The sequence below is a fragment of the Priapulus caudatus genome, unplaced genomic scaffold (assembly GCF_000485595.1).
Source record: "Priapulus caudatus unplaced genomic scaffold, Priapulus_caudatus-5.0.1 Scaffold1202, whole genome shotgun sequence".
In the NCBI taxonomy this organism is placed as follows: Eukaryota; Metazoa; Priapulida; class Priapulimorpha; order Priapulimorphida; family Priapulidae; genus Priapulus; species Priapulus caudatus.
In genome coordinates, this window is record NW_014578263.1 from 77,760 (window position 1) to 82,647 (window position 4,888).

General features: G+C 54.1%; 1 long non-coding RNA gene across 2 annotated transcripts; it reads left to right on the forward strand.

The window, feature by feature from the left end:
* The first annotated feature begins 3,526 nt into the window (after positions 1 to 3,526).
* On the forward strand, positions 3,527 to 4,565 carry LOC106815798. 2 transcript variants are annotated; one of them, XR_001394791.1, is made up of 3 exons: positions 3,527 to 3,756; positions 3,848 to 3,929; positions 4,076 to 4,565. It is a non-coding gene; the product is annotated as an uncharacterized LOC106815798 (long non-coding RNA). The 2 variants fall into 2 exon arrangements; XR_001394792.1 differs by having other exon boundaries at positions 3,527 to 3,721; positions 3,859 to 3,929.
* The last annotated feature ends 323 nt before the right edge of the window (positions 4,566 to 4,888 follow it).

Below are 4,888 nucleotides of genomic sequence, written 5' to 3' on the forward strand. Positions count from 1 at the left end.
GCGTGTGTGCGTGTGTGCGTGTGTGCGTGTGTGCGTGTGTGTGTGTGTGCATGTGGTTGTATGCGCGTGTGTGTGTGTGTGGGGGGGGGGGGTAACAACTGATGATCTAAAGAATGATTGAAAGATGAATTGTGAATTGATTGGTACTGCGCTGTCAGATCGGTAGTACTGGCGTCATTATAGCGTAGTAGCATGCATGGTACGTTACCATGTTCTGCTGTTAATACTAGCGCACGTATAGTCGTAACACGGTTAATATTAGAACCACAGTGTAGTGTACGTAGCGTCATCATCTGTACGTTTGTGCGCGTGCGTGCGTGCGCGCGTGTGTGTGCGTGTGTGCGTGCGTGCGCGCGTGTGTGTGATTGTGTGTGTTTGTATGCGCGTGTGTTGTGGGGGATCAACTGTTACTGATGATATCAGGAGCGTATAATGACAAATAATTTGTCAATATACGCTCCTGATGATATCTAATAATGTCTGAAAGATGAATTGACGCACGCGCACGCACACGCACACACCCACACACACATACACACACACTGCAGGGTTCTCAAAGGGCACCCAGGCTATCGTCGAGCCCCGCCATCCTAACAATGCACCCGCCACGCTAAATATCATAGCCACCATGATAAATGTCATAGCCACCATGCTGCTGTATACACAAGAAGTTAATAATACAACAATTAATAGACGTTGGTCTCGATGCTACGGGTACGGAAATCCCACACACAAGTACAAACAGTCACCCTATCCCTATCCCTAACCCTAACGCTAACTGTAAACCGACTCGGCTATCTTATATACGCGTGTTATAGTACCAAATTTAATCTATGGTGTATAACCTTTTGCTTTAAATATTTTGCATCTGAACTGACAATCAATCCCAACCAACTGGTATAGGCTAGCTGGCACAATAATGTTCATTTTCATACTTCAAATCCGAGTGTTTTCTAGCTCATCAAGAAATAATTAATTTGAATTTTCCGATGGCTTTGCCCATGCAAAACAAACATTTTTACCCCACATGCAGTGCTTCAAATTTACACACAGCGTGTCCCAGATTGCATCTCAGAGCTTCTACAATTCAAACATTTTGCGGGAGGCCATGCCCCCGGACCCCCCTAGTAGTGAGTAGCACCCCCATGCTATTATTTCAAAGCTTGGAGAACCCTGACACATACTGCGTGCGTGCGTGCGTGCGTGCGTGCGTGCGTGCGTGCGTGCCGTGCGTGCGTGTGTGCGCGTGCCCGCTGGTGCGTGTGTGTTGAGCATGCGCGGCAAACCAGTATGTGTGTGTTGGTGTGTGTGTACCTCGGCGATGCGTGCGTGAGCGTGCGTGCGTGCCGGTGCCGGCTGTGCGTGTGTGTGAGCATGCGCGCGCCGACGTATGTGTGTGTGGGTGTGTGTGTACCTTGCTGCGTGCGTGCGTGGCGTGCGTGCGTGCGTCGCCGTCACTGTTCGTGTGTGTGAGCATGCGCGGCACGCCAGTATGTGTGTTGGGTTGTGTGTACGTCGTGCGTGCGTGCGTGCGTGCGTGCGTGCGGCGCGTGCCGCTGTTGCTGTGTGTGAGCATTTGCGGCAACACGCAGTATGTGTGTGTGGGTGTGTGTGTACCTGCGTGCGTGGCCGTGCGGTGCTGCGTGCGGTGCAGCGTGTCTGCTGGTTCGTGTGTAGCATGCGCGCACCAGTATTGTGTATGTGGTTGTGTGTGTCCAGCCGTGCTGCGTGCGTCTGCGTGCGTGCGCGCGCGTGCGTGCGTGCGTGCACGCTGTTCGTTGCGTGCTGGAGCATGCGGGCGGGCAACCAGTATCGTTGTGTGTGGGTGCGTGTGTATGCTACGTGGCGTACGTCTGCGCGTCGGCGTGCGTGCGTGCGTGCGTGCGCGGTGCCGCTGTTCGTGTGTGTGAGCATGCGCGCGCACCGAGTAATGTGGTGTGTGGGTGTGTACTGCTGCTGCGCTGCGTGCGTGCGTGCGTGGTGGCGTGCGTGCGTGCGTGCGTCGCCTCGCTGTCGGTGGTGTGAGCATGCGCGGGGGCACGCAGTATGTGTGTGTTTGGGTGTGTGTGTACCTGCGGTGCGTGCGTGCGTGCGTGCGTGCGTGGTGCGTGCGTGGGCGTGCGTGCGTGCGTGGCGTCGTGCCGTGCTGTCGTGTCGTGTGGCATGGTGGCATGCCTCGAGTATGTGGTGTGTGTGTGTTGTGTCGGTGACTGCTGCGTGCGTGGTGCGTGCGTGCGTGCGTGCGTGCGTGTGCCGGCGTGCGTCTGTCGTGTGTGTTCGAGCATGCGCGGCACAGAGATGTGGTGTGTGGGTGTGTGTGTACGCTGCGTGCGTGCGTGCGTGCGGTGCGTGGCGCGTCCGCTGTTGTGTGTGTGAGCATGCGCGCACGCAGTATGTGTGTGTGTGTTGTGGTTGCGTGGTGGTGGGGTGCTGGGCACTGTCTGTCGAGTGGGCACAGTGTTTGTGGTTACTGTGTGCGTGCGTGCGTGCGTGCGCAGTGCCGCTGTTCGTTGGTGTGTGAGCATGCCGGGCACCAAGTCATTGTGTGCGTGCGTGCGTGGCGGCGTGGCGTGCGTGCGCTGCGCGCGTGCGTGCGCGGCGCTGTTCGTGTGTGTGTAGCATGCGCGGCACAGTATGTGTTGTGTGGGTTGTGTGTACGCTGCTGTGCGTGCGGTGCGTGCGTGCTGTGGCGGCTGAGCGTTCGTGTGTGTGAGCATGCGGCGGCACCAGTATGTGGGTGCTGTTGTGTGTGTGTAACGCTGCGTGCGTGTGTGCGTGTGTGCGCGTGCCGCTGTTCGTGTGTGTGAGCATGCGCGGCAGTATGTGTGGTGTGGGTGTGTGTGTACGCTGCGTGCGTGCGTGCGTGCGTGTGTGTGGTGTGTTTGTGTGATTGCGTGTTGGGTCTAGCCTGTCTGTGTGCAGCTGTGGGGGCAGGGACTTGAGCGTGCATTGCAAGGGGTGCCGTTATTTCTCACTCTCATCTCACCTCTCCCTGTCTCCTTCATCTGGACGTGCTTCCGATTAAATTGACGTACGTCACGAATTTTCTATGGTGTATATTTGTAAAATAAAAAAATTACATGAAATGTATGTACTAACGGCGCTAAATGTATCTCTCAACTTCTACGCTAGAGATTGTTTTTAGCTAGTTAAAAAATAAACACTGGGGCGATTTGATATATTTATCAGCGAGCGAATTAAATGCTTGCCATGCTATGTATGAGTGCACGAGTGTTTGTTCACACGAAGCGAATAAAGAAGTATATATGGCATGCAATTAACCATAAAAAGTGAACAGAATCACTTGCATTTCGTGAAAAAGTGGACATAATTTTTGTACTTTTATTATTTACGGTGACGTAATCACTTTACGTTCGTTCTCGCATGAGCCGCTGCTATGACTGACATCGCCGTCTTCTCTGCCACCAGGTGACGAGGAGATTAACAGTTCGTTGATCGGCGAACAGAATTGTTCAACAATCGAAGGTGCATGCGCCTCTTCCGCACATTGCGCGCGGCACTGAAACCGCTACCGCCCGGCTGGTGCCGCGCCGCCGCTGCCGGACGCATCCACACCCTAGCTACACGCACGCACACAGTTACAGTCTAACTCCATCACTGCACAAGCTAGAGAGTTGTCACGGCTTGTATGCACAAATAGTGTCGTCACAGCAGATGGCGCCACCGCTCCCGGGAGCACATGGTCCAGGGTTACCAGCAGGTGGCGCCAATGCTCCCGGGAGCACATGGTCCGGGGTTACCAAGGCAGTGCGCCACTGCTCCCGCACATGAGTCCAGGATTACCGGCAGCGTTTGAGCTCTACGCCCCTGCCGGCCACTGTTCCAGGTTACCAACAGGTTGAGCCACGGCTCCCGCACATGTTCCAGGGTTACCAGCAGGTGGCGCCACGCTCCCGCACATGTTCCAGGTTACCGAACAGGTTGAGGCCACGCTCGCCGGCACATGTTCCACGGTTACGCAGCAGGTGGCGCCACTGCGTCCCGCAGAAAAAATTATGTTTTGTTTCAGGGTTACCAGCAAGGTGGCGGCCCACTGCCTCCGCACATGTTCCAGGGTTACCAGCAGGTGGCGCCACTGCTCCCGCACATGTTCCAGGGTTACCCAACAGTTGAGCCACGCTCCCGCACATGTTCCAGGGTTACCAGCAGGTGGCGCCACTGCTCCCGCACATGTTCCAGGTTTATCACACTCGTATGGGGTCGGCATAATAATAATGGTCAGCACATATTTCCATGACTCAGAGTATGATTGTGATGTCATGCACGAACTCGGCTATCTGCGAAGGTGAATGGATACAGCCCAGAAACAATAGAACACTAATAGTTCTGTATAGGAATGTTCTGAATATAATAAATTCTGACAGTAATCTGTTCTAGCGTCTCTGCATTCACCTTCTGAGATAGATGAGTTCGTGAGTGACGTCACGATCATACTCTGAGCCATGGAAACATATGCTGACCTAATAAGAGGGGTAATGCTATCCCCCGGGCGTGGAGGGAGGTGACCGCAACGTGGCAGCACTAGTGTTAGGATTAGGGTTAGGGTCAGGGTTAGGGTTAGGATTAGGGTTAGGGTTAGGATTAGGGTTAGCGTTAGGGTTAGGATTAGGGTTAGCGTTAGGGTTTTTGCATCATGTTATCTGTCCCCACACCATAGCTTAATTTTGTGGATAACACTGCTATATATAGCGCGGCAACACATATATATTTAGTGTGAGGGTTAGTGGTGGCGGTGTTGGACTGAGAGTTACCGTTAGGGTTAACATTTTGAACGTCATCGTCAACGTTATCACGTGACCTCCCTCCACGCCCGGGGGATAGCAACACCCTAATAAGAGAGGGTACAGCAGCTGCTTCTACACAGACG